The 7600-nt window shown below is 34.8% G+C and overlaps 1 non-coding gene across 1 annotated transcript; it reads right to left on the bottom strand.

The window, feature by feature from the left end:
- Positions 1 to 7136: 7136 nt before the first annotated feature.
- On the bottom strand, positions 7137 to 7243 carry LOC111727335. The gene has a single exon (XR_002774914.1). It is a non-coding gene; the product is annotated as a U6 spliceosomal RNA (small nuclear RNA).
- Between the last annotated feature and the right edge of the window lie 357 nt (positions 7244 to 7600).

Genomic DNA, 7600 nt, shown 5'->3' with positions numbered 1-7600 from the left:
GAGTGCTGTAGCATCACAGCTCACAGCAACCTCAAACTCCTGGGCTCAAGTGAGTCTCCTGCCTCTGCCTCCCAAGTAGCTGGGACCACAGGTGCTTGCCACAACGCCTGGCTATATTTTTGGTTGCAGCCATCATTGTTGTTTGGTGGGCCTGGGCTGGATTCGAACCTGCCACCTTAGGTGTATGTGGCTGGCGCCTTAGCTTCTTGAGCCACAGGCACCGAGCCCATATTTTTGAATCTTATCTCTTTAATGGAATATGATACATACTCAGGAATAGGGCACTGCAGTAAGAATATGTGTGGCAAGGTAAACCACCTGTGTATTCAGGGAAGTAAAGGAAGAAGACAAAGGTTTTTAAGGAAAAAATGAGGAGGATTGCATAATTATTTTGTGTTGCTTCTCTTTGGCTACTGGGATCAATAACAAGCATGTCCCAGTTCAGGACTGTATGGCCCTTATATTCGGCATGAGATTTGTTCCTTAACATTTATCTAGTTTCAGCTATAGAGCTTTAGCAATAGAGAAGTTCCTGTTTTTAGTAATCTGAGGGAAGAATGTTAGATTGGAGGAATCTGAAGGAATTTAAGATCTAATCTGGTCTATAACTAGATAAAAATAACTTGAGAACAACGCACAGAGCTACAACTTAATAACAGGTGTGTATTATAGTTTTCCTTTAGAAACATAACTTTTTCTCTGTATACCATGAAAATACTATTCAGCATTAAAAAAGATGGAGACTTTATATGTTTTATATTAACCTGGATGGAGGTGGAACACATTCTTCTTAGTGGACCATCACAAGAACAGAGAAGCAAAAATCCAATGTACTCAATTCTAATATGAAGGCAGTAGAGGATCTAATACAAGATGGGGGGTAGGGGGATGAGGGAGTGGGCAAAGGGGAGGAGGGTCATGTTGAATGGCATACCTCTTGAGGGCAGACACAATCATAAGAGGGACTTTATCTAACAAATGCATTCAGGGTAACTTAATTCTTTGTACCTTCAATGAATCCCAAACAATTAAAAAAAGAAACAAAACTAAAAGTAAAAACAAGCAACAACAACAACAACAACAACAACAAAAAACCTCTTCAGGCTAGGAAATCAAATCTAGGCAATATTTTGGTTTAACCTAGTCTCAAAGTTACTGGGCCTGCCAGAAAGTGACACGCTGTAAGGCTAGGAAACCTTGGAACCAGCCATTCTATGCACATTCTCAAACATAAAACATTTTAGTAAAAGCCTTGGTAATATAACCAATTATTGCAATTATGTCCTGCTATAAAGAGAGAGTAAATTTTTGTTGAACTTATGTAAATGTCATATTTCCATAAAACTAAAAATATTTATGACTTATTTTAGAATTTTGGAGGGATCAGGTATGGAGAAAAAGCAAATATTTCCCACATTACTCTATAAAAGTATATACATTACTAAATTATTGTAAACTGTAGATATACAAAACATAAATTTTTCTTAAATCTGGAAAATAAGACATTTAAATAAAAAACCAATACTGTTTCAAATAAAAGTCATAAAAACATTTTCTTCATCAGTTACTTAATCTCACATGATTAGTTTTATTCTGTTTAATTTTGATAAGATGTTTAGTGAATTCATCAGTTTTTTAGAGTTTTGAAGAGCTTTTTGCCCACTGATCTGCAAGTTATTAGAAATCTGTATTTAAGAGTACTTGTTAGAGTCTTTTCCATGAATCTGATTACTGATGCCTTAGAGAAAAAAATCAAAACTGTGAGTGACAGAGTTAGAATAACCATGGTTAAAAATATGACATTTTATTTATAATTGATAAGGAAATTTGGTTATTTTGTAGCATACAACATAATAACCAGAATTATGATGGATGACAGTTTTCTAAGAGTTTTATACAATTTTGAAGCATTTATATAAATAGCATACCTATAAATGAAAATCAAAGAAGATCTAACATCACACGTCATTTGGCAATGTTTCCCTTGTAATCTGCCAAATAAGTTTAATTATTTAATATCTCTACAAGATGAGAGAGACATTCTTTGAAGATCTACATGGGCCCAGTTGGATAATCTCATAGTTAACTCTAGGTTAAGAGGACTTAGTGTAGAATCTTGATATTGAAAAATACCATCAAAGATACCCAAAATGTTTAAAGCACTTAATCAAAACGAGATCACGGGTCATTGTGAAATTATAGTCATTCATTTAACCAAAATAATACTCAAAGGATTTTAAAAGCAATAAAGCAAGTTATAGGTCAGGTTTAGGGGAGAGAGATTTAAGAGAAGAAGAGAATGGGTTTAAGTGATTGGTATTCTGCTCTAGTGTCTGTACCTTGTGGATGTGGCAGCTAAATTTTCCTTTTTTCTTCTGTAGATCATTTCTGGGGTATTCAGAAACTTTCCTTTCTGAAAACTTCAATTCTTATTCCTAGATCACCTTCAGTTGGCATTTATGACTCCAACTTTCAATTCCTGCCTTTTGGAGTCCATTTCTCTTTTTGGTTCGAATCCTAATCATGGTAGTTCCATGTGGGTGGCATTTTTGGACAAACCCTCCCTCACAAAACAAACAAAAAATGCCAGCAGAAGTTCCACTCCCTCCTAATTCAGACCAGCCTATCTCTGCTCTGCTGTCTTAAGTCTACAACTTCTCACTTCTGTATTTTCCAGATATGTTTAAGAAGCTATCTGTGTGTGGTCCAAGCTCTAAACTGCACATATATGAAACATTTCCTGAGATTTCTATTTCTCTTGGCCAACACCTTCTCCCTGCTTTCCCTGGCAGTTGTCATGAGGAAGTGCACAACATTCCAATAACACTCTGTTAAGGAATCTTCTCCAGTAGCTCTTTAACAAGCTGTTCACTCTTTAGCTACTTTTTTGTATGTCCTTATATTACATGATGAGCTGAAGTTCTCCAAATTGGTTTTGTACTATTTGTTCTGAAAATTTTAGTTTTCTACCATTTCTTCTGGTAATTCTGCAGAAGGTAGACTAAACTCTTGCTTTAGAATGTACAATTATATGGGGTTATCTGTTTTCCTGTCCTTTGTGACATCAGAAAAACAGAAAATTGTCTCATCTTAATATGCACTTGTAAGATGATCCATATTTTTAAAAAATGTGTCAGTATAGTGAGCTGAATAAATAAATGCTCTAGTGTTAGGTATTGTTGCATTGTATTTACATTTATAAATAATTATTCATAAAATATTATTATCCACACTTACCTGAATGGAGTCAGTCTAATTGTCATTCCTTTGCATGTAATCTTTATCTTCTCTGTGGGTGCTTTAATATCTTCTTTTGTCTTTGATGCTCTATTTTTCATTATGATTCATTCAAGTTTGGTTTTATTTATTCTGTTTAGGAGGTATATTTTTTCCTAAAGTGGATTTATGCTCCTTATCAATTCAGAACAAATTGTAGCCATAATTTCTTTCAGACTTGCTTCTTTCTCATTTCTCCAGTATTGTCTAATATTCCAAATAAAAATAAGCACAAATAAGCACCATTCCCCATGTCTCTTAACTTCTCTTTGTCTTCCTGGTTAATTTATTTCAGGCTATTTTTCTGTTCATAAATAATATTTTCAAGCATCTCTAACTTGTTATTGTATGTATTTATAGTGTCTTTTATTGCAATTGTTATATTATTTGATTCACTTAAAAATATGTCTACTTACATCAGGCAGTGCATTTGTTCTGAATTTTTTGAATCAGCCATTTATTTTTTTCACAAATTTAAAGCATATTCATCAGAATTCTCCAGGGAAACAGAAACAAGAGGGGATTGATAGGTGGATTGATAGATATATTGATTGACTGATAGAGAAGAGGAGATTTATTATGGGAATTGGCTCCTTTAATTATGGAGGTTGAGAAATCTCTTCATAGGTTGTCTGCAAGCTGGAAAACCAGGGAAGCTGGTAGAACGGTTCAAGTCTGAAGGTCTCAGAATCAGGGAAGCTGATGGTATAACTTGCAATCTAAGGTTGAAAACTGAGAATGTGGAGGGCTGCTGAGCACAAAGGCCAGAGATCCTGGGGGTTTTCTGTCTAAGAGCAGAAGACACATATCTCAGCCCCTGGAGAAAGAAAGTGTATTCACCTTTCCTCTGCTTTTGGGTTCTATGCAGTATCTGAGCCATCAGTGAATTGGATTGTGCTCACACACATTGGGTTTGGGTAAATCATTCTTACTCATTCCACTGATTCAAATGCCAATCTTTCTGGAAATATTCTCACAGACATACCTGGAAACAATGCTTTACCAATTATCTGGGTATCACTTAATATAGTCAAGTTGACAACTCAAATTAACCATCACATTTGGGTTTTGTAACTTCGAGAAATTGTATTCTCTATTGATTGACTTCAATCCCAATTGAAGTCATTGGGTATATAATTTGCTTTTTGTTCAGAGTGGAATAAGTCTGCTTTTCTCAATAGTAGCTTATTTCTTCATACATTGTAGTTGTATAATTATCACTTGGGACAAATGTTTGGGGGTGTTTTTCATCTGTATTAGTTGTCAGTCTCATTTTGACAATATCCAGGAATTGCTATCAGCTAGGGACAACTTTAATTTCTTATCTAGGGGTTTTCTGAACAATGTAATATTGTTTTGTTGCGGATGTTAGTAATTTAAGTTCTTAGGAGGGCAGTCCTGCGGCTGAGAATTTTCAGGATAGACATTTATTTTTTCCTTATCTATAGTCATGTCCATTTCTATTTGGTCAGATTAGTCTAGATTTTATTATAATAACAAACCCTGGATGCTCATTGATTTGTTACAACAAATGTTAATTTATTGTTCATGCCACGTCCCATGTGAATAAAGGCGGAGGCTATTCTTCACCTGATGACTTAGGGATCCAAGTTCCTTTTATCTTGTGGTGGATCATCTCAATATATGGTTTCCAAATTTATGTGTCAGGGAAGATAGTTAGACTGTAACATTCCCAATATAGAAATTATGTAGATGTCTTTAGTGTAATTCTTTATTTGTGATCAGTTAATGGTGTTTGAAATTCAAGAAAAACATAGCTTTCTATATTTGCTAGAGCTATTATTTTAAAAAAAGATTTCCTATACACTCCTGTGAATTTATGTGTATATGTGTGTGTGTGTGTGTGTGTGTGTGTGTGTGTGTTTTGGGTTAAAAAATATATATTAAAATATGGGTGTGACTATGTATCTATATTTTTCTGTGTATATGCTATATATAGATTTGTGTTTGTGTATATATGTGTAAAAAGCAATATACAAAAGACACCATTCTCTAACATAGCAACATGGAGGAATAAAAATTCTCTAAGAGTAGAATTGGTATACTACCAGATGTTTGATTTGTTCCCTAATTATTATTTTGACAATATTATATTTTAATAGATTTAGAGGGTGCAAATGTCTTTTTATTACATGGGTAACTTATATAGTGGTGAAGTCTGGGCTTTTAGTGTACCCAATAGGCAATTTTTTATCTCTCACTCCCTCCCGTCTTCCCTTTTCTGGGTATCCAATGTCCATTAGGTCACTCTGTGTGAACATATGTACGTACCCCTGCTTAGCTCCCTTTAGTAAATGAGAAGATGTAGTGTTTGGTTTTTTGTTTCTTGGTTACTTCACTTAGAATAATAATGGTCTCCACAGTTCCATATCATTTGCTGCAAAAATCATTATTTTATTCTCTTTAATGGCTGAGTAGTATTCTGGTGTGTGTGTCAGTATCTATGTCACATTTTTTAAATTTACTCATCAGTTGATGGGCACTTAGGTTTGTTCCATATCTTTGCTATTGTGAATTGTGTTTAAATATAAGAGCACAGGTGGGTTTTTTAAAGTATAAACTGATTTCTTTTCCTTTGGGTAGATTTTCTGTAGTGACATTATTAGATCAAATGGTAGATTTGCTTTTAGTTATTTGAGAAATCTCCATACTGTTCTTACTGCAGTTGTGCCAACAATTATCACTTTTTGACTTTTTAAACTTAACTTTTGCTAAATCATAACTGTATACATTTATGGGGTACAATATGATGATTTGATAAACAATCTGGAATGCTTAAATCAAACTAATTAACATAACATCCACCTCACTTATTTTTGTGGTATGACATTTATAATATACTCTTAGTTGTTTTGAAATGTACTCTTGCATTGTGTACATTAGGTGAGATCCTGCCAAATACCCTCCCTCCACAGACCCTACCCCTCCTCTCCCCTCTTTCTCTTCTCCCCTCTTTCTTTCTGGACCATCTTTGTATTTTATCATTCATATGAATGTGTGTTTATATATTCATATCATAATAGTATTGAGTACATTGGATACTATTCCCCCCCATTTTTGAGATACTTTACTAAGAAGAATATGTTTCAGTTCCATCCAGGTAAAAATAAAGTTGTAAAGTCTCCCTCTTCTTTATGACTGCATAGTATTCCATGGTATACATATACCATAACTTGTTTATCCATTCATGGGTTGAGGGGCAATTAGGTTGCCTCTATAACTTGGCTATCATGAATTGGACTGCAATAAACATTCTGGTGCAAATGTCTCTGTTGTAAAATGCTTTTTGTTCATCTAGGTAGATACCTAGTAATGATATTGTAGGATCAAATGGTAGACCAACTTTTAGATCCCTGAGAATTCTCCATACTTCTTTCCAAAAAGGCTGTATTAGTTTGCAGTCCCACAAGCAGCATAGAAGTGTTCCTTTCTCTCCACATCCATGCCAATGTCTGCAGGTCTGGGATTTTGCTATGTGGGCTAATCTTACTGGTGTTAGGTAATATCTCAAAGTGGTTTTTATTTGCATTTCTCTGATGATTAAAGATGATGAACATTTTTACATGCATCTGTCATCTTCAGAGAAGTTTCTGTTCAAGTCTCTTGCCATAAAGAAATGGGGTTGTTTGTTTTTTCTTACTGATTAGTTTGAGTTCTCTGTGGATTCCAGTTATGAAACCTCTGTCAAAAACATAACCTGCAAAAATCTTCTCCCATTCTGAAGGCTGTTTGCTTTACTTAGCTGTGCAAAACCTTTTTCACTTGATCAGATCCCGGTAATATATTTTTGGTGTTGCTTCAATTGCTGGGTGGGTTGGAGAGGAGATATTCTCCTAATAAAAACTAACGAATGCTTCATAAATTTGCATGTTGTCCTTATGTAGGGGCCATGATGATCTTTTCTGTATTGTCTCAATTTTAGTATATGTGCTGCTGAGGTGAGCACACTTTTTGAATTTTTTATAATGGCCATTCCGACAGAAGTAAAGTGGTATTTCATTAGGGTTTTAATTTGCATTTTCATGATGATTGAGGATATTGAGCATTTTTTCATATGTTTGTTGGCTATTTCTTTTGAAAAAACTTAATATCTTTGCTCATTTTTTAATAGTATTTTTTTTTTCTTCTTGAGCTGTTTGAGCCCCTCAGAGATTCTTAATATTGGTTCTTTTTTTGTTGTTTTTTTGAGACAGAGCCTCAAGCTATCCTCCTGGGTAGAGTGCTGTGGCATCACAGCTCACAGCAACCTCCCACTCCTGGGCTCAAGTGAGTCTCCTGCCTCAGCCTCCCAAGTAGCTGGGAC

Source organism: Otolemur garnettii, unplaced genomic scaffold (assembly GCF_000181295.1).
Source record: "Otolemur garnettii isolate 467f Iridium unplaced genomic scaffold, OtoGar3 scaffold00100, whole genome shotgun sequence".
In the NCBI taxonomy this organism is placed as follows: Eukaryota; Metazoa; Chordata; class Mammalia; order Primates; family Galagidae; genus Otolemur; species Otolemur garnettii.
The sequence above is the reverse complement of the archived record's forward strand: the minus strand, read 5'-3'. Positions and strand labels throughout refer to the sequence as shown.